The following is a 23,138-nucleotide window of genomic DNA, read 5'->3' as shown; positions in this document are numbered from 1 at the left end:
TGCACATTTCATGATCCTGACCCGTTGTCCTCTTGGTGCAATACTGGCAGAGATCCAGCGACTTTATTTTTCAATTTTTTTTTTTCTGTGACTTAAATCTTTGGGACAGTCTAACATTTGGTGCATTAGGTGCATCTTACTGTTCTAACCCTTCAGCTGAAGAAATATTGGACGCATTCCAGAAAGCCGCGTTTCCTGCAGCAGCTATCTGGAACACCACCAATGGTTTATGGGGCCTATTGCATTTTGGACGTATACCGTATAACAGTGGTCATCATCCCTGTCCTCAAGGCCCACTAACAGGCCAGGTTAGCAAGATAACTGAAATCCATCAATTGGATCCTGTCTAAATTGTACCTAGTATGTATGAATGTGAGTTAGAGACCTTAGATTGTAAGCTCCTTGAGGGTAGGGACTGATGTGAATGTACAATGTATATGTAAAGTGCTGCGTAAATTGACGGCGCTATATAAGTACCTGAAATAAATCAAATACATCACAGGTGATATAATTTGCTGCTCAGTGATTGCAGTATTCTAGTCTGCATCTGCCCAAGGTAATACATAAAACCTGGCCTGTTAGTGGGCCCTGAGGACAGGGTTGATGACCACTGCCGTACAGGATAGCTCCTGCCTTCCATATCTCCAATCCTCTAGCATTGGGGCGGGCTTAGACTTCCCTGCATGCAGTGCTGCTTTCCTTGAAGCTGCTGTAAGTTGCACTGTGCTCTGCTCTTGACAAGTTGCTTCACAGAGAACAAGCTCCTTTTCATTTAGCCTCCTTGTATACTTTACACCAGAGGTTGTTATATTATATTTAAGATTGTCTTGGACTGAAGATGTCCAAGTAGTTGGTCAGAGACTGTTCTACAGTTGGGGACAATTTCTGTTGGGAGCGTGCCGCGGCTTGGCTCTGTCCACCTGGCTGCTCTCCTACTGCTTCTGCCGAGAAGGAGAGAAGGAGGGGAAGCGATAGTGGATGGGGTAAGTGAGGACCCAGCAGGGGGGGGGTTTGTTTTCTCCCCCCCCCAAAAAAAATGAAGCACCAGCGGCCACTGGGTTGGGGAAGACGTTCTAGAGGAGTAGGTCAAAGACTGTTCTACGGTTGGGGAAGACGTTCTGGGGGAGTTGGCTAGAGACTGTTCTATGGTTGGGGAAGGTGCCCTAGAGTTGTCTGTCATAGACTGTTCTAAGGTTGGGAAATACGTTCCAGGGGAGTCAGTCAGAGTTTGTTCTATGGTCGGGGAAGACGCCCTGGGGGAGTCGGTCAGAGACTGTTCTACGGTTGGGGAAGACTTCCTGAAGGAATCAGTCAAATACTGTACTACGGTTGGGGAAGACGTCCTAGGGGAGTCGTTCAGAGACCGTTCCACGGTTGGGGAAGGCGTCCTAGAGGAGTCCGTCAGAGACTGTTCTATGGTTGGGGAGGTTATCATGGAGGAGTCGGTCATCGACTGTTCTACAGTTGGGGAATACGTCCTAGGGGAGTCAATCAGAGTTTGTTCTATGGTTGCTGAAGACACCCTGGGGGAGTCGGTCAGAGACTGTTCTACAGTTGGGGAAGACTTCCTGAAGGAGTCAGTCAGATACTGTACTACGGTTGGGGGAGTCGTTCAGAGACCATTCTACGGTTGGGGAAGGCGTCCTAAAGGAGTCCGTCAGAGACTGTTCTATGGTTGGGGCAGACTTCCTAGTGGAGTCATTCAGAGACTATTCTATGGTTGGGGAAGATGTCCTGGAGGAGTCAGTCAGAGATTGTTCTACGGTTGGAGAATAATACGTCCTAGAGGAGTCAGTCACAGACTGTTCTATGGTTGAGGACTGGAGTCATGCTGTAGGGGACAGAGATTAGGGACATGCTGAATGAAACTGCTAATACAAAGCTCCAATACTGGGGCCCGAGGGCCACACTGCAAACGCCAAAGGGCTACAGGTTGGGCACCAGGGCCTTCCACGTTGACTGTATTATAAAAAGAAAACCCCTGTCTCTGTCTTAAAGCGGGGTTCCACCCAAATTTTGAACAATATCTGTATGTATTCTCTTCCTTGCCTAGATGCTGACATGCCGTTTAAAAAAATTTAAATCCCTGTAATTACCTTTTATTTTTCTATTCTTCTTTGCACTTCCTGGTTCTCCTCCCGTGGGAGTGGGCGTGTTTCTAGCCTCTCCCAGACTCCTGGGAGCTAGTCTCAGGCTTCCCAGGATGCCACTGAGCATGTGCGGGAACGAGCAGTGAATGCTGGGAGCACAGCATTCACCACATCCAGGAAATAAATGCTTGTGGGCTTCAAATGCCCACAATGAAGATGGAAACCGCCTGCAGTGAATAATATAAGTTATTCTTTCCGACGAAATCTGACACAGGCGGACATATTACACACAATATGTGAGTACGTAATGCTGAGAAGAAAAGTTTGTGAATGGACTAAAAAAAAAAAAAAAAAAAACGATAGGTGGACCCCCGCTTTAAATTTGAGTCTGACTCTTCAGCCTGAGTGTCAGAGGTCACCAGTCCGTACCCTGCCAGCTGTTGTCCTCACACATTGTCTCCTAGCTACTGATTGCGCCTAGGACTTTGATTACACAATCTTGCAAAGCACCCTTCGGCTCCAGTTTGAGAATTCTGAAATGTATCATAATAGGAGAGCTGGCTATCACTTTAATTGCTACCTACTAAAGGAAACCACCATCCAAAACTGATAGCTCTATTCTAGGCAGATGCTGCTAAGTTGAGTCCATTTGTTGCATCTATTAGCACTCTCGCCAGTATGAGAGGGTGTCGCTCCTTCCTTGGGAGAGTTAACGAACGCACCACGCTCCACCCAGAAGTGAAATAATGAGATTTAGGTGGTGCGTTGGCAAGGCTTCTTTCCCGGATCTATGTACTCTCAGGATGCAGGTCATTATAATCCGAGTCATTGTACTTCCTCCGCTTCTCCAGTCACCTGCCGCGTATAATGAGCTATTGTTAGGGCACCTGTCTGCACCAGAAACAGCGTGCTGCTATTGTGTACAACCTGACCATGAAATCGCTCAGCCGCCTCCACCAATTAACCCCGTCAGCTGACGCTCATTTATTTTTAACGTGTGTGGGTGCCTGTATGCGTGCATGTAGGTAGATCTCTAGATCGTCAATTCTCAACCTTTCCTCACTTCTGGCACGCTTTCCAAAATCTGAAGAACACCTCACCTCCTTCCCCCTCCCAGATGAACCATACCGTGCCTTATCACCATAAATCTGGCATTTGTTTGGTGGTAAATACACATCTCCTGATTTTTTTCTTATTTATTTATTTATTTTTTTTTTTTTTTGTATTTTTAAAGGAAAACGGTCCAAAAATAGTAAAATAATTATAATTTTAGTAAAACTTTGTGCATTTCCTGCCATTACCTTGACCCACCACCAAAGAAAACCAAAATAAAGTCTGCTCCTCCTGACATGGGAACGACCGCATAACGCATTGCGACCTATTAACGCCTCATTGCGTGTCAAGGACAGCTCCCAGTCTCTAGTAATGATTGGCTGTGACAGCCAATCACATGCTCAAGCAGACCCAACCCCCCCCCCCGGTTGTAAAGCCAGCCATAGATAGATCAAGGTAGGTAGGTAGGCTAGTTGTTGATCAACTTCAGTACAACCGGCTCGTCAGGTTTTTTTTCTTTTGATCACGGTCAGCAGCTAAAGCAGCCAGCAGTGATCATTGTGTTCTGCCAGCTTGGAAGGCTCCCTGCCGGCAGAACACAATAGTGCTGCAGGAGGCATCAACTGTGTCGATGGGGAAATCAAGCAATTTTTCTTTCCTGCCTCCCCGTGGTTGCAGAAAAGAAAATTGTGTAATGTATGGCCTGCTTAATAGCCCAGTGAAAGGGTATGCTGGGGCTGGGCAGGAAGGGGTTATACTTTTAGAGGTGAAGTGTTAGGCCCCACGCTATCATCACATGCTTGGCAAAGGGGTCCTGTGCTGCTCCAAAGCGTTGCACTTGGTCCTTTTGTTATGTGATCATTCTGCAGTAAAATCTTCAGGCGACATTTGACGATCCTTGGTGTGCTGGCGAATAAGTGCACTGAGGCCCCACACTATGGCGCGCAGCGACAGATCCCGCATTTTATGCGCTACATGCATAGGGCAGCCCAATCTTTTCAATGTAGCTCATGCAGCTTTTTCTGCGTTCTTTAACCACTCCTACAGGGCTGCTCTCTCGTTCTGGGAGGGTGTCCATGGACGTCCCCCCAAAATGTGCCTCCCTGGGCCCGCATCGTGCTCACTCTGTAAACGATGTGTCCTTCGGACCCAGCTGATCACAGATCGAGGTAAAGAGCCAATCACAGTGGCCCTTTACTGTGTGATCAGCAGCTGTGTCTAATCACAGCCGATCACATGTAAACAAACTTGCCGGTTATCGACAGTGCTTTCATCACACGCTGTGTCTGTGTGAGGATTGGCAATAAGCTGCAAGCTTGTCAGTTGATTGTTTACACTGATAAGCAGGGCACTATCAGTGCCCATCAGTGCAGCCTCATGAGTGCCCATACAGTGCAGCCTCATGAGTGCCCATACAGTGCAGCCTCATGAGTGCCCATACAGTGCAGCCTCATGAGTGCCCATCAGTGCAGCCTCATGAGTGCCCATCAGTGCAGCCTCATGAGTGCAGCCTCATCAGTGCCCATCAGTGCAGCCTCATCAGTGCCCATCAGTGCAGCCTCATCAGTGCCCATCAGTGCAGCCTCATCAGTGCCCATCAGTGCAGCCTCATCAGTGCCCATCAGTGCAGCCTCACCAGTGCCCATCCAGTGCAGCCTCACCAGTGCCCATCCAGTGCAGCCTCACCAGTGCCCATCCAGTGCAGCCTCACCAGTGCCCATCCAGTGCAGCCTCACCAGTGCCCATCCAGTGCAGCCTCATTAGTGCCCATCCAGTGCAGCCTCATTAGTGCCCATCCAGTGCAGCCTCATTAGTGCCCATCCAGTGCAGCCTCATTAGTGCCCATCCAGTGCAGCCTCATTAGTGCCCATCCAGTGCAGCCTCATTAGTGCCCATCCAGTGCAGCCTCATTAGTGCCCATCCAGTGCAGCCTCATTAGTGCCCATCCAGTGCAGCCTCATTAGTGCCCATCCAGTGCAGTCTCATTAGTGCCCATCCAGTGCAGCCCCATTAGTGCCCATCCAGTGCAGCCTCATCAGTGCCCATCCAGTGCAGCCTCATCAGTGCCCATCCAGTGCAGCCTCATCAGTGCCCATCCAGTGCAGCCTCATCAGTGCCCATCCAGTGCAGCCTCATCAGTGCCCATCCAGTGCAGCCTCATCAGTGCCCATCCAGTGCAGCCTCATCAGTGCCCATCCAGTGCAGCCTCATCAGTGCCCATCCAGTGCAGCCTCATCAGTGCCCATCCAGTGCAGCCTCATCAGTGCCCATCCAGTGCAGCCTCACCAGTGCCCATCCAGTGCAGCCTCACCAGTGCCCATCCAGTGCAGCCTCACCAGTGCCCATCCAGTGCAGCCTCATTAGTGCCTATCCAGTGCAGCCCCATTAGTGTCCATCAGTGCAGCCTCATCAGTGCCCATCCAGTGCAGCCTCATCAGTGCCCATCCAGTGCAGCCTCATCAGTGCCCATCCAGTGCAGCCTCATCAGTGCCCATCCAGTGCAGCCTCATCAGTGCCCATCCAGTGCAGCCTCATCAGTGCCCATCCAGTGCAGCCTCATCAGTGCCCATCCAGTGCAGCCTCATCAGTGCCCATCCAGTGCAGCCTCATCAGTGCCCATCCAGTGCAGCCTCATCAGTGCCCATCCAGTGCAGCCTCATCAGTGCCCATCCAGTGCAGCCTCATCAGTGCCCATCCAGTGCTGCCTCATCAGTGCCCATCCAGTGCTGCCTCATCAGTGCCCATCCAGTGCTGCCTCATTAGTGCCCATCCAGTGCTGCCTCATTAGTGCCCATCCAGTGCAGCCTCATCAGTGCCCATCCAGTGCAGCCTCATTAGTGCCCATCCAGTGCAGCCTCATCAGTGCCCATCCAGTGCAGCCTCATCAGTGCCCATCCAGTGCAGTCTCATTAGCGCACATCAGTAAAGAAGAAAATTACTTATTTGCAAAATTTTATAACAAAAACCAAGAAAAATGTGTTTATGTGTTTTCACAATTTTTGGCATTTTTTTCGTTTGTTTAGCAAAATACCCCAGTGGTGATTAAATACCACCAAAAGAAAGCAATATTGTCATTCAAAGTGCGACAGCGCTGAAAATTGGCCTGGGCAGGAAGTCGGGTGAAAGTGCCCGGTATTGAAGTGGTTAACTATGCGTTTTGAAGTGTTTGCTGACCATTTTCCATGCAGGAAAGTGCATGTCTGCTTGCTTGCATTTAGGGTGCTATTAACAATGAATGGCACGAGGCGAGGTTTTCACGCATTTCGTAATTGCCCAATTTTGGGGCGCATCCACGAAACGCTCATGTGTGAACGGAGTCTCGGGGATTGCTTAGGATATGCTTTTGGCCTCTTGCACGCTGCAGCTTGAAAATGCTCAGTACAGCTTTTTTTTTTTTTTTTTTTTTTTTTTTTTACTGAGTTAAAATACAGCCCAGTAATTGTAATGTGCCTATGCACACAGGTGTGTAAACAAGTAAAATAAATATATATATATATAATAGTAATAGAAAAATCTATATTTTTGGTCACTAATTTAATTTACGCCCCATACACACGTTTGCCGATCTGGGAACAAGCTTCCGCACATGCGTGAAAATTGCGCGAACGCATATGCGCGAAAATACATTAAAAAAAAAATATGAAAAACTTTATACTCAAACGGAAGTATCGCGTGCAAGAGGCCTTTCTGTTTACACTTCTCTTTAACTAGTAGCACTGCGATCTTCCTTCTTTCTTTCCTTCCTTCCTTCCTCTCTTTTCTCTTTTTTCCTCTTTTTTTATTTTTTTCCTCCTCTTTTTTTATTTTTTTTTCCTCCTCTCTTTTTTTTATTTATTTATTTTTTTTTCCCTCTCTTCGGCATTCCGCTTGCCTTTTTAAAATTTATTTATTACAGGTACTTCTATAGCGCCATCAATTTGCGCAGCGCTTTACATCTATATTGTACATTCACATCGGTCCCTGCCCTCAAGGAGCTTACAATCTAAGGTTCCTAACTCACATTCTCACACACACACACTAGGGACAATTTATCCAGGATACAATTAATCTACTAGCATGTCTTTTTGGAGTGTGGGAGGAAACCCGAGTACCCACAGGCACAGAGAGAACATGCAAACTCCAGGCAGGTAGTGCCGCGAGTACGATTCCAACCGGCAACCCTAGTGCTGCTAGGCGGAAGTGCTAACCACTCAACCACTATTTCATTTATTTTAAATGCATATACAATGTAAAGTAATGTATGTTTTTTTTTATCAGGGAGGTTATGCAGGGAGACCCCCTCTAGGGTACAGGTGTATGACACCCCCTTGTGTTTCATTGCTCTCTGTCTTCCTGCAGGTGATCCGCTGCGTACAGCACAAGAAGAGGATGCGCCGGAACCGCTTGTCTAAGGATCAGCTGAAGAAGATCCCCATTCATAAGTTTAAGAAAGGTCCGTATAGAACTGGGGTGTAACCCCACCACCACACCAAAATGTAAAAAAAAGAAATGGCATGGGGTTCCCCCCCTACAATCCATACCAGACCCTTATCCAAGCATGCACCCTTCGGCAGGAAAGGGAGAGGACAAGCGAGGGCCTTCCCCCCAGAACCATACCAGGTCACATGCCTCAATGTGAAGGAGGGGTGCTTGGGCAGCGGCGCGCGGGGGTGGGGGGGGTTGACAGGTACTTTATTTAAAAATAAACAATGTCCCTTGGTGTAGATCCATCGCCAATCATGATGCCCACTGACATGATGCCCACTCCCAGCATCATCACCTGGTGGCACCGCCCCCGCCCATGACATCAGCAGCCCAGCATTAAATTTTGGCGTGAGGTTCCCCCTCAAGATCCACACCAGACCCGAGGGGCCTGGTATGGACTGGAAGACTGGAAGGGGACCCCACACCGTTTTTATTCTTCTTTTTTTTTTTTTTTTTTTTTTTTTTATTATTATTGCTGGCAATTCTTTGTTTTGTTTTTTTTTACATTAAGCTGTCAGCGGGGAAGCCAACTGACAGCTGATGACCGCATGTTCAAAAACTCAAAACGCACTGGAAAACCACATCAACCGCAACCTCATCGGTTGTTAAGGATGCGGAAGCCGGCTTCCCGGCCTGCTCCTTAACCGGCAGCTATACACAGTGCGATATGGAGAAACATAAAAAAAACGCAAAATGCAAAACCGCATCAAAAGCGCAACACTTGCATTTTTGGTGCGGGTCCATTGAAGTCCATAACATGCAGAACGCAATCTGCTGCGGGAAAAAAAAGTCCCTGACCTTTTCCAAAATTGCACCGGCTGAAAAAACACACAGATGTTGAACGTGTACCATAGGAAACCATGTTAAATGGACTGTAGTGTGTTTCTGAAAACTGAAAAACGCACTAAAAAAACACATGGGTATAAACCTAGGGTAACAAAGGTATCCTACCATAGCAGTAGTCTCTAATAGTCCCTTGTAACAGGGCAGCAGTTTCCTAAGTGATATAAGAAGCTGTTCAGGCTTGATTGCGTTTACATAAAATGCAAGCCCCCATTCACACCTGAGCACCGAAGCACTAAATCGCTCAAGATGAAGAGTCCCGTTCTTCTCAGTGGGCCTGTTCACACCTGAGCGTTGCTTGTCGCGTGAAGCACGAAAAAGTACATCATGAGCTTCTTTGGGGCAGAGCCTCTAGATCGCATGGCTACGCTCCCGCTAAGTGTGAATAAGAGTCGTTAAAATTTTTTGTTAACTCAGGCATTAGATGTTTCTAATTTTCCATCATGTCCTATCCAGGAGACCCATATGAAGTGTGCGCCATCTGCCTTGAAGAATACGAAGAGGGTGACAAGCTTCGCGTTCTCCCATGTTCACATGGTAAGACCCCCCCGCCCCATATGTGGATTTTGTGTTTGGAATATATATGAGGGGATTCCTAAGGGGTGGTCGGCTGAGCTGATGACATCCCAATTCCTCTTCTCTTTGCAGCATACCACAGCAGTTGTGTGGACCCCTGGCTGACCAAGACCAAGAAGAACTGCCCGGTTTGCAAGCACCGCGTCCTGCGCTCTGAGGATGATTCGGACTCCGAGGGAGGGGGGGAAGAAGCTGGCGAGGGTGGGCGAGGGGACGAGAGCGACAATGAGCGCACTCCTCTGCTGCGGCCCTCCCCGATGTTTGGGAGCATGGCCGAATCTCCACCCGCTCAACAGGGGGAGCAGGAGGAAGCACCCACTACGGCGGTTGCCGTGTGAGACCACAAGCCACGTTTCATGGATTTAGACTGCCTGGTCCCTTCCAGAAACCCGTCTGTGTGTGTGTGTGTGTGTGTGTGTGTGTGTGTGTGTCTGACCTTTTGCTCTTGTGACTCACCCATCTTCACAGTAATCCTCTAAGTCTCGGGTATTCAGTCCTTTCCTGAAGTTTTTGATTCTTGTTGGAAAATTTTGTTCCCCCGACCTTGTGATGTTTGTTCTATTTCCCCAGATTCTTTAATTATTATTATTATTTTTTTTTAATTTCTCCCTACATCCCATTTTACTTTACTATTATGAAGGACATTTAGACGGCCAAGCTGATCCTAAACTGATTATTTTTTTTTAATGCTGAGTAGATACTTCTGGCATGACCACCTTGTAGCTCAGAGGATATTGGCAAGGACTGTTCACCACTAAGTCTGTGAAGGTCCTCGTTCTTCCAAGTCATGGTATATCTAACCATAGTTAGTTATGGTCAACTGGACTTCTAGAGCATTGAGGACATTTTGCAACCTATTCAATTTGCTTCCTCATTTATAGTGAAGTCAGCAACATATCCACGGTTAGTTCCTCCACCATTATGGTATCGCGTCACCGAGTGTCAATGCTGGTGGCATGAACCACTGAAAGTCATGGTATATCTAGCAGTAGTTAGTCATGGTCAACTGGACTTCTTCTGGAATGTTAAAAACATTTTGAAAGCTATCGAAATGGCTTCCTCATATCTAATGAAGTCAGCAACATATCCACACTGTTAGCTCTTTCACCACCATTGTATCACGTCACCAAGTGTCAATGCTGGTGACATGAACCACTGAAAGTCATGGTATATCTAGCAGTAGTTAGTCATGGTCAACTGAACATCTTCTGGAATGTTGAGAACATTTTGGTAGCTTTCCAATTGGCTTCCTCATTTCTAATGAAGTCAGCAACATATCCAGATGGTTTGCTTCTCCACCACCATGGCATCACATCACCGAGTGTCGATGCTGATGGCATGAACCACCAAAAGTCATGGTATATCTAGCACTAGTTAGTCATGGTCAACTGGACTTTTTCTGCAATGTTGAGAACATTTTGAAAGCTATCCAAATGGCTTCCTTATTTCTGGTAAAGTCGGCAACATATCCACACGGTTAGCTCCTCCACCATCATAGTATCACATTAGCTCCTCCACCACTATGGTTCCACATCACCGAGTGTCAATGCTGGTGGCATGAACAATCAAAAGGCATAGTAAATCTAGCAGTAGTTAGTCATGGTTAACTGGACTTCTGGAATGCTAAGAACATTTTGAAAGCTTCTCATTTCTAGTGAAGTCGGGAACATTTCCACATGGTTAGCTTTTTGAACACCATGTATCGCAACACTGAGTGTCAATGTTGGTGGCATGAACCACCCAAAGTTTTCTTACATCCATTGACGTCATGGGTGAAATCTCTGCACCCAAGTTCCCAACCCTTACTGTTTTTCGCATCAATGACCAGGAATAGTCACCCTCGTCCTTCCTTAAATTGCAGAGAGAAAGGGAAGGGGCACTAAGATTCCCGTGACAAGAAAGATGTGGGTAAGCCAGGGACACCGACCCAATGAGCTCAAAACTCAAGTCTCCAAGCTTCAGAATGGTTCACCTTCTTGATGTCTATTCAATACGGGAAAACTTGTTTTGGGTGGGTTTTGCCTTTACTTTTTTTTTTTTGCTGCTGCTGTCAGTGGGTTCTGTTATTATATGGATAAAGAAAGAGGCACCCATTATCATGGAGCTGATATCTACGCCCGATCGGTGGCAGATGAAGGGGTGTAGGCTTCTTTTGTGGAGGGAGATGTGTTTTGCACTCTTAATGACCTCTGTAATTAATCTCTATCTGACTAATTATCCTGTACAGGTTTTTATATAAATTACATTTCCTAACGAATGATGATTCTTTTTGTCTTTTCTAAAAAAAAAACAAAAAAAAACAAAAAAAACAAACATATACTGATAGTTTTCCAGTGCCATCAACGAATTTAAAGCTAATCTAGTGACCTCACTTTTCCCAAGGGCAGTATATGAATACATCTTAGTCACATCACCACCCCCTAGGTTGTGAATGGAAAATGAAGGAGTGGTATTAGACTAATGTAATCTAATCTCTCTGCTCTCTCCTCCTCTCAGCACACTTGAATGGCCCTTAGTGTTGCCCTTTTCTCTCCCAAGTCCTGCAGAAGGCTAATCTATAAATTCAGATATTGGTTTTCATTTTACCAATTCAGCCCCGGAAGAATTGGCCCCTTAAAGACCAGAGCATTTTTTACAATTTGTCACTGCGCTGCTTTAACTGGGAATTGCGCGGTCATGCAATGCTGTACCCAAATTAAATTTGCCTCCTTTTTTCCCACAAATAGAGCTTTCTTTTTATGGTATTTGATCTCCTCAGTGATTTTAATTTTTTGCCAAAATGTATTCAGCCACATGTCTTTGGTAAACAGAAATGTCAATAAGCGTATATTGATTTGCGCAAAAGTTATAGCGTCCACAAACTAGGGTACATTTTCTGGAATTTACGCAGCTTTTAGTTTATGACTCATTTCTTGAGGTGCTAAAATAGCAGGGCAGTATACCCCCCCCCCCCCCCCCCCTTCAAATTACCCCATTTTGGACAGTAGACACCCCAAGGAAATTGCTGAGAGGCTTTATGGTACCATTGAATATTTTTATTTTTTTGTCACTAGTGATTGAAAAATGACAAATAAAAAAAATACAGTAAAAAAAATGAACACAAAGTTGTCACAAAATAATATATTGCTCACACATGCCATGGTTATATGTGGAATTACACCCCAAAATACATTCTGCTGCTTCTCCTGAGTATGAGGATACAAGGATACCACATGTGTGAAACTTTTTGGGAGCCTAGCCATGAACAGGACCCCAAAAAACAATCACCGCCTTCAGGATTTCTAAGGGTGTAAATTGTTGATTTTACTCCTCACTACCTATCACAGTTTCGTAGGCTATAAAATGCCAAGATAGCACAACCCCCCCCCCCCCCCAAATTACCCTATTTTGGAAAGTAGACACCCCAAGTTATTTGCTGGTCCTTGTTGGGCATATATTGTAATGTTCTTTTTTTCATGCAGCCCGTGGGCTGAACGTAAAAAAAAGATTGATCGATGGGTATGCCCACCATTAGAATACCGCCCTTCATCCACCCACTTCTAATGATGGGCATACCTGCACCAGTTTTATTTTTTTAACTGTGGTGGTGAAATCAACTCCTACAGTGCTTACGTATCGTGAGAGCAAACCCTGTTGCTGTCAATATAAATAAATCGGTGCTGCAGCTGAATGGCGTAACTGAAAAGTAAACAATGGTAACAATAAAACATTAACTCAATAAAACAACTTATTTTTTTATTGCAATCTGCGCCTAAAAAATATATGCCAAAGCATGGGGGCAATCCGCCCCTAATGTTAGGAGCAAATTGCCCCTCCACCCCTGCCCCCATGCTTTGGCATATATGCTCTTTTGTTTTAGCTGTGGTTGTTGGTGCAATCACCTCCTACAGTGCTGGAGTCACAGCTTCGTATCGTGGGAGCAAACGCTGTTCCTGTCAGAATAAATAAACCCGTGCTGCAGCTGAATGGCGTACCTGCTAAGCAAATGATGGTTAACAATAAAACAAAGTAACATTACAGTATAACAGTAAGAAATACCATACCTGCAAAGCAAATACAATAAAACACAGTGAAAATAAAACATTACAGTTCTAAAATACAGTAACAATAGAGAGAGAACAATAGAGAGAGAAGAAAAATAAAACGACAACTCTTTTTGGCTTTTTTTTGTGGGTTTTTTTTGCACTTTTATATAAACTTTAAACGTTCCAGATTAGGGTCTCTCAAAATGTGATGGCCATCTCATCTTTCGATACCCTGTGTAAGTGTGCCCTAGGACTGTGCAGTGCTGTACTCTACACTAATACTCCACTAGTGTGTGGTAGCGTTTGAAACAGTCACCGATGCAGAGACCAGGTTGGTCAGGACAGGAGGGACAATAAAAGCGGGTGTCATGCCCAAATCTGCATTTTCTGCAGACACAACATCTTCTTTGGGGTGTTCTTTGGGTAAGGGTACCAGGGAGGACATACGGAAAACGCCTCTCATGCAGCAGGCTCACTGCATTTGCGTTGGGAAGTTGGGCCACAGCACTGTCTGGAAACAGAAGGGCTGTTATGATCTCTTAATGGAATTTTAGGAAGGATCCAGTTCATCCTGAAGCTTTGTATAGCACATAAGCGTTCAGCAGAGCCAATTGGAATAAATATAGAGACAATTTTTTTGTGCCAGCATCTGGCCTTACGGGCAATTAAGTCTGGTGCCAACATCTGGTCATTGAGGTCCACCGCTCCCATGTTAAGGTTGTATTCGTGGACACAGAGGGGTTTCTCCACAACACCAGTTGCCGTTGGAATTTCCACTGTCGTATCTGCGTGAAGGGAGGACAGAACTAAAACATTCCATGAATCCCTCCACTTCACTGCGAGCAACTTTATTAAATTTCAAGCAGGCTCTCTCCCCTCGTCTAAATCGGGACTCTACAAGCCGTTGGGGAAGCTTCGGCGATTAGATCGCACGGTGCCACATGTACCAATTCCACAAACAAAAAGGTGACTAAAAAGTGGCACGCCTGTGTAATAATTGTCCACGTACAAGTGGTACCCTTTCCGAAAAAGGGTGACACCATGTCCCACACAATCTTACAAGCGCTTCCTATGTAGTCAGGGCAGTTTGTCGGTTCCACGTGACTATCTCTTCCCTCGTAAACCATAAAACTATACGTATAGCCTGTTGCCCTGTCACAGAGCTTATACATCTTGACCCCATATCTGGCATGCTTGCTAGGAACATGCTGTTTAATAGACAAGCGGCCAAAAAGCGCAGACAGCTTGATCGGGAGTAAACAAGGCTGCAAACTGTTGGTTGAAGTGGTTTATGAGAGGATAAATTTTGTAGAGCCGATCAAATCCAGGGTAACCCAAAGGACGACAGAGTTCATTGTCGTTGAAGTGCATAAATCGCAAGACCTGCTCGTATCGTGTCCTGGTCACATGCAAGCAGAGAACATGAGCATATGATTAATTGGGTCAGTGGACCAATATGACCACAACTCCCTTTTTTTAGTTATGCCCATGAGGAGGGATAGGCCCAGGAAGGTGTTAAATTCGGAAACCGCACTAGGTTTCCAATCTCTGGCAAGAGCCAACTGAGGATTAGCGACGATGAATTGACCAGCATACAAATTGCTTTGGTCTACAACAGATCTATAGAGATCTTCCGTGAAAAACGGCGAATAAAAATCGTGACGTAAAACTAACTGTTTCCACCTGAATTCCGGGTTGGCTAGTGAATGGAGAAAGTATGGGCGCTACAGAAGTGGTGGGCTCCAAATTCAGATTGGCAAATGCAACGGGAAGGGCACTATGGGCTCGATGGGCCTGTGTTTGTCTTCTTGGTGGCAGCGGGACACTACCTGTGCTAGCCACCTCACCAGCTTGAACTGCACTTATGGGATTCGCCACATCACCAAGTGTTCCTACAGTGCTGGATGTAGGACCAGGATGTTCTAGGCCGCTGGTGCTTGTCAGTTCACCAGAAGGTTGAGCGGCACTAGTACTGGCTCTCTGCTTCATACGAGAGCCCTGCGGTTCTTTGCACCTCAACAACAGAAGAAGAACGGAGTCGGGTACACCTGACCTTGGCAGGGACCACAACTCCATCATCAGAGCTATCTGTCAGGGTGTCGCTGCTGTCTACCAGTTCATATTCTGAGCCTGAATCTGACAGATGTGTGACTTCCTCTTCACTCTCATCAGGCCTTTTCACTACTGTACCTTTGATTGGACATTGTGGCCTCTAAATTTACTGGTACAACTAGTGAAACTCAAGAAAAAAAGAGAACCTAAATGTCAGCGACTGCTTCAAATGCTACCAAAAAAACTGTTTGCGTTCTCAGGGATCAGGCCTGACTCTGCGAACGCTGCAGTTATGTGTTTTGTGTTTTGTAACAGTGATTGATTGATACTGCACTTGGAGGGGCTGGGCTGGGTGGAGGGGCTAAACGCAGGTGCTAGCAGGTATCTGGGCTGATCCCATTAACGCTGTATTTTTGGAAACCCTAAACTACTGGGGACGCAAATATAGTTCTGATCAGATCAAATATATTGATCCGTTCAGACACTATACTACTAAGGGAGGTGTATGGTGCATGCTAGACCTATCTGGGCCTACTACTAAGTACCCAAATGCTGATTCGTGTCCTAATATTTCTCTAACAAGGCCACGTTCACATTGGTGCCAAAAGGATTTCTAAAGCCAAAAAGTCCTCCAGGGTTCAGAAAAGCCTTTGCTTCGCTTTAGAATGCATTGGTGCCTGCAACTTCTGACATACATTAGATTCTACTGATCGCAACCCCCTGGAGGCCTCACCCAAAAGGAAAGCATTTCAAAGTCGGGGAAAATGCTGCCCGGGTGGGGCTCCTGCACTTCACCCCTATTAAAAAAGCTATCCCTGACTGCCTGAATGATTTTGCCTAAGCTGAGATGATATCATCAGTCTGCTTCAGGCAAAAGGAATAATTTCCTCAGTCGATATTGAAGCAGTGAGCTACAACCTTAGTTGAAGCTGTGTAGATTTAGTCTGCCCACAGTCATGAGACGATCAATACCCATTCCAGCAGATACCAAATCAGGAAACCATAGTAAGAGATCTACAACCCAGTTCTGAGACACAATCCTGCATGGTTATACCACTATCATTTAACAGAACCCCATCTGGGGTCTACTAACAACAAGCAACCCTCATCTTGAATCTATTAACAATGAACAACCCTCATTCTAGGTCTAATAACAATGAGCATCCCACATCATGGGTCTATTAACAATGAGCAACTGTCATCTTGAGGCTAATAACAATGAACAACCACCATTATGGGTCTACTAATCACAAGCAACCGCCATGTTTCCTCTACTAACAACAATGAGCAGGCACCATCTTGGGTCTACTGATGAAGAGCAACAGCCATCTTGGGTCTGCTAACAATGAACAACAGCCATCTTAGGTCTAACAACAATAAGCAACAATCTTAGGTCTTCTAAGAACAAGCAACCCCCATCTCGGTTCTACTAACAACCAGCAACTATCAACTTTCGTCTACAAACCTTGAGCAACCCCCATCTTGCGTCTAATAACATTGAGCAACAACCATTTTGGGTCTATAAACAATGAGCATCCCCATCTTGGGTTTACTAACAACAAACAACTCCCATCTAAGGACTACTAACAACTAGAAACCATCATCTTGGATCTACTAACAATGAGCAACCACGACTTTGGGTCTATGAACATTGAGCAACCTGCATCTTAGCTCTACTAACAACAATCACCATCTTGGTAGCACTAACAACAGGCAGCTGCCATTTTGGGTCTACTGACATCGAGCAACCACCATCTTGAATCTACTAACAATGACCAACCCCATCTTGCGTCTACTAACAACATCGAGCGACCCCAATCTTGGTTCTACTAAACAACATCAAGCGACCCCAATCTTGGGTCTACTGACATTGAGCAACCACCATTTTGGGTCTATGAACAATTTGCAACCCCCATCTTATGTCCCCTAACAACAAGCAACTGCCATCTTGGGTCTACTGACAGCGATCAACCACCATCTTGTGTAAATAAGTAACAAACTGACCCAAACCCACCTTCGTATTTCCAGGGCAGATAAGTCACCACATATAGCCATGAACCTGTACAGGAACCAATCCATCCATGCTCTGTTGTGGAACACAGGTCTTTTACACTCCTAAACTCCTGTCCCTAACCTCTAAATGTGCTGTTAGGCATTTGGCTATTACAAAATAATGTCATGGTGCAAAGATACCCTACTTTATGATACCTCAATTGCCCTCACTTGGACTTGGACTAACAACGAGCATCCACCATCTTGGGTCTACTAAGAATGAGCATCCACTATACCTCCCAACTTTCTGGGATGGGGATGAGAGACACCTATTAGCAAAAGTATGTAGGCATATGACACACCCATGCCAGGCCTCCTTAAAGGAAAATTGTACAAAAAAAATTATTGGTTAAACCCACAAGTGCTTTTTTTAACCATTGATATTCCTTTACACTGGCCTGTGAAATTTACAAATGCAGCAATTTGGAAATTGTATGAAAGGTTTAGCACTGTAAAACACTTATTCATAGATAAGTAGTGCATTTTATATACAACTATATAGATCAGACCAAAATGAGAGACAAATGAGGAGGAAAGAGGGGCAGAGGGACTTTGTGCCGAATGAGGGACAGTCCCTCAAAATCAGGGACAGTTGGGAGCTATGCAACCACTATCTTGGGTCTCCTAAGAATGAGCAACCATTATCTTGGGTCTTGGGATGATGAGATGCACCTATATTTCTTCGATCGATTATGTAGGAGTGAAGACCTGTCCATGGGCTCTTCAATGGAAGCAAATTGGTGTGGGATCTTAAAGATCACAAGCCCGTCAGTTCCCTTGGGGCAGGGAATCAGACTGATTCACTCATGGCTAGCCCAAGCTATGTCAACATGAGGTAAGCATTTCATTCCAGCTAAATAAAGTAACCGGCGGTAAGAACCATACATACAAGCTACACCTTTGGCAAGCCCATAAAACAAACATGATCCCTGCCAGTATCCCTCATGAACATGATAAGCACACAATAGTCTCATTGGGCAAAGGTCAGATGGTGCCGTGAGCGCTGAACAAACTAACCAGTGTGCATAGACCACCAGTAGAGGGCAGTGCCTTCCACAAGGGTTGTAGTGTTCATAGACCACTAGCAGAAGGCAATGGATTCCAGGGTGGATTTAGGTCACATACCCTTCAATATGGAACATGCATAACTAAAAATAACACATTTTTTTCCTGTTTAAATTCAGATGAAGATAGCTATGAGTGACCAGAGCTTTTTTTAATGTGGCTTAAAACCTTTGGGAACATTTTTAATTTTACAATTTTGTTTTTGCTTAACTATTTGCATTGACTGGAATTTTATTTTTTTTTATAAATGTGAATGTACAGTAATTGTGAATGATGCTGTCAATTTTAAAGCCAAACTCTGAGCACAACAAAATAAAAAAATATTTACCCTTGCAGTGGGACCCTGTGCCCAGATTTGGGCTTTAAAATAAATTAATGTTAGTCTATTCATGTGAAAAACTAAGTGCACCCTCCTGAAAATGTTGACTTCATCATATAAACCAGTACACTACTGTGCAAAAGTTTTAGGCAGGTGGGATAAAATGCTGTAAATGAAGACTGCTTTCAGAAATTAGTGTTAATGGTTTATTTTTATCCATTAACAAAATTGGAAGTAAATGAACAGAATAGAAATCCGAAATCAAATCAAATTCAGTGTGACCACCCTTTGGCTAAAATTATTCTAAGTAAACCTGCACACAGTTTTTGAAGGAACTCGGCAGGTAGGTTGTTCCAAACATCTTGGAGAACAAATCACAGATCTTCTGTGGATGTCAGCTGCCTCAAATCCTTCTGTCTCTTCATGTCACCCCAGACAGACTCCATGATAGTGAGATCAGGGCTCTGTGGGAGCCAAACCATCACTTCCAGGACTCTTTGTTCTTCTTTACCCTGAAGATAGTTCTTGATGACATTGGCTGTATGTTTGGGGTGGTTGTCCTGCTGCAGAATAAATTTCGGGCCAATCGCACGCCTCCCTGATAGTATGGCATGATGGATAAGTATCTACCTGTATCTCTCAGCATTGAGCACACCATTGACCCTGACCAAATATCAAACTCCATTTGAAGAAATTCAGCCACAAACTTGCAAGGAACCTCCACCATGCTCCACAGTTGCCTGCACACTCATTATTGTACTGCTCTCCAGCCGTTCACCAACAAACTGCCTTTTGCTACAGCCAAATATTGCCCATTTTTTCAGAACACCTGCTGACATTTTTCTGCACCTCAGTTCCTATGCTTTCCTGCATAGTTGAGTCGCTTAGCCTTGTTCCCATGTCGGAGGTATGATGGTTTTTTGGCTGCAATTCTTCCATGAGGACCAATTCTGGTCAGACTTCTCTAGACAGTAGATGGGTGTACCTGGGCCCCACTGGTTTCCACCAGTTCTGTGCTGATGGCACTGCAGGACATCTTCCGATGTCAAAGGGAAATATGCATGATGTGGCCTTCATCTGCTGCATTGTTTCCTTGACCGACCACTGAGTCTACGCTCCTCAACGTTGCCCGTTTCTTTGTGCTTCTTTAACAACTTGCCAACCGCGCTATAACAAAATGATGGCTACAGCGCGGTTGCCCAATTCTGGGAGGGCATCATACACAGCGAGCCACCCGCAGCTGGCATGTGGGCGGTTCGCTCTGTTTACAGATCGGAGTAAAGAACCAATCACAGCGGCTCTTTAGCACAGCTCTGTCCAATCACAGCTGATTCACAATGTAAGCACACTTGCCGGTTATCAGCATTCCTTTCATCAGCATGAGGAGAGAGCCGGTAACTGGTTAGTGTGAAAGTAGACCTCTGCACTGATTATCAGTGCCACCTCTCAGTGCCCATCAGTGCCACCTCATCAGTGCCCATCAATGAAGGAGAAAAATTACCGGTTTGCAAAATGTTATAACAGAAAATAAGAAAAATTTTGTTTTTTTTCCCCCCAATTTTTTTTAATTTGTTTAGCAAAAAATAAAAACCCCAGTGGTGATTAAATACCACCAAAAGAAAGCTCTATTTGTGTGAAAAAAAATTCTAAAAATGTAATATGCATAGAGTGCTGCATGACCGCACCATTGTCATTCAAACCGGTGATAGAGACCCGGAAGCCGGATGCCTGAAGATGTCAGTGGTCGGCAAGGAGTTTCGGGTACTGTCCATCGCTGGATTCTGCTTTAATGACCGTGTTTCAACGTACATATGAAATTGATGATCATTAGCACCTTCTTGGTATTGATGGTTAACCATACATCTGACTCAAAATTTTTGAAAGCATCCTTACTTTACAACATTTCTTCACACCTGCCTAAAACCTTTGCACAGTACTGTATATATTAGATCTTGAGCCAAACCGTGCCTACAGATAAAGGTGATATACCTGAATAAAAAAAAAAACACAAGGAAAATGCGCCTTTTCAAAAAATTATTCAACAAAAATACTAGTAAATGTAATAGCGTATGGTGGGAAAAGTAAGTACACCCTCATCAGAATCTGGTATTGGCTGTAGCAGAAATGACCCCTTGTACCCACCAGTCTCCGATATGGACTTGGTAAAACTTGTGAGCATTCCTCCACGTAAAATTCTTTCATTTGTAAGAAGTTCTGTGGGTTTCTTTGGTTGACCTGCCCATTGTAATCCCCCTATTAAATATCAATGGGAACCAAATTGGGGCTTTGACTAGGGCAGCCCCTAACCCGCCTTTTTTTCTTTTTGAGACATTCCTTGGTGGATTTGCTGGTGTGCTTCAGATCATTGTTATGTTGGAAGATCCATTCACAGTTCAACCTCTGGACAGATTGCCTCACGTTCTCACGAAGCACGCTTTGATATGATGCAGTATGTAAAGTTCACTCGAGGACTGTGAACTGCTCTGGTCCTAAAGCAGAAAAGCGAACTTAAACCCATAACCTTTATACCACCATGCTTCACAGTTAGTAGGGATGTCCCGATACCGATACTAGTATCGGTATCGGCACCGATACCGAGCATTTGCCCAAGTACTTGTACTCGGGCAAATGCTCCCGATGCTTCCACCGATACCTGGAAGTCAGCTGTGATCGGCGCATGGGGGAGATACAAAGATTCTCCCCCAGCGGCTTTCAGCTGCTTTAGTGACATACAGCTGTGATCGGTCACAGCTGTATGTCACTGCATCCTCCTCCGTGCCCCCTCCGTTCCTCTGTGCCTCTCCGCTGTCCCCTGCATTCCTCTCTCCTTATCTGTCCCTCTCAGCTGTCCCCTCCGTAGTGCTCTTCTTATCTGTCCCCTCCGTTCTCCCCCTCAGTTCCTCCGTCCTCCCCCTCCTCCTTCCTTTGTGTATGGATAGAGTCAGCTGACTCTGTCTATTCACATAACTGAAACATTGTAATCTCCTGTGATTACAATGTGTCAGTTTATGAATGGAGAGAAGCCGCTGTCTTCTCTCCATTCATTCTCAGTGCAGCTGACGCTGCAGAGAAAGGGACTGGGGAATCTCTATCCTCTGTCTCTTTCTCTGTCTCAAGGGGGAGATATCAGAGGTCTGTTAAGACCCCTGATATCTCACCAAAGCCCCCCAAAAGGGCTGATTAAAAAAAAAAAAAAAAACAATAAAGAATAAAAAAAATATTATTGTAAAAAAAAAAATTGTAAAAAAAAAAAAATAACACACACATACAACGTTCACCCCCCCCCCCCCAAAAAAAAAAGCAAGCACTGTTAAAAAAAAAAAAAAAAAAAAACTGTCACGTGACATTAAAAAAAAAGTATCGGTAATCGGTATCGGCGAGTACTTGAAAAAAAGTATCGGTACTTGTACTCGGTCCTAAAAAAGTGGTATCGGGACAACCCTAACAGTTAGTATAAGGTTCTTCTCTTGAGCATTGTCCTTGGTTTGCGCAAAAGTTGTCCACTGTAGGGCTTAAGATTTGCAGCAGCCTTGCTGCCCCCCTGAAAAGCAATTTGTGGTGGACTGCTTTTTAAAGGGCATTTGACAGGAGGCTGGAAGGGGATATTTTGCCTCATCATCACCTGTTTTAACTCTATAAAGCCTGCACCACAGCCATATGCATTGCAGGCAGTTGCAGACTGGTTGTGACCAAACTATACACTTGAATGGGTCACATTCTGTGGGCAGTGCCACATGCTGAACGGGCCTCATTGACACTTGCGTTTGAGGGAGGGGGTAAAAACAGCTAGTTGAGCTGCAGTTTTACTGCCCAGCTTCCCTCTAACCCATCCTGGTACCTGCATAGTTCTGGGGGCCAATGTCACTTGGCAAGGACAGCAGTATGACACTAAACTGTCTATAAGAGTGGCATTCTGAGCACCACTACAAGTGGAGCATTCTTATCACTAGCCACCAGAGCAAGGTGCATTTTCCCCACTGCAACCCAATGGATTTGATTTTGCAGGGATTCCCTGAGACTCTAAAATAATTTTTAGGGTTCTTCTTGGATAAAAATATTGAAAGGCTCCCACAGACTATACTGCAGCTTGTGTGATATGAATTGAACATAAAATGGAGGCTGCCATGTGGCATAATATTGTAGTGGTCAGTGAAGAGCATCTTGCACATAGTTTTCAACCAGAGTTCCATAGAATCTTAGAGTTCCTTGAGCAATTTTTACCTCTTAGATATTTTCCCACTGACACCATTGATATTTTTGTATTATCTGTAAGGGGGTAATTCTTCCTAATGACAATCACACACTAATGTATCATGAGTTGAAGATATAATAATTTTTTCCCATGAGACCAGAAAGTTATTTTAAGGGTTCCTCTGTGTTGAAAAGGTTGAGAAAGGCTGATCTAGTAGCATCTGCATGAAACCGAAAACAAGGGACAATTTAAAAAGAGCAGATATACAACAACCTGTTGATTGGAGTCTACAGCAAAGAGACACTGAGAATGGCGTGATGGGCAAGGATCTTCCTATTGGAGGACAACTGATCACATGACCAACCTGAAGAGGAGCTACTACAGATCCAGGCAGCAACTGGAGATGT

Source organism: Aquarana catesbeiana, linkage group LG03 (assembly GCF_042186555.1).
Source record: "Aquarana catesbeiana isolate 2022-GZ linkage group LG03, ASM4218655v1, whole genome shotgun sequence".
NCBI lineage: Eukaryota > Metazoa > Chordata > Amphibia > Anura > Ranidae > Aquarana > Aquarana catesbeiana.
Note: the sequence above shows the minus strand (reverse complement) of the source record.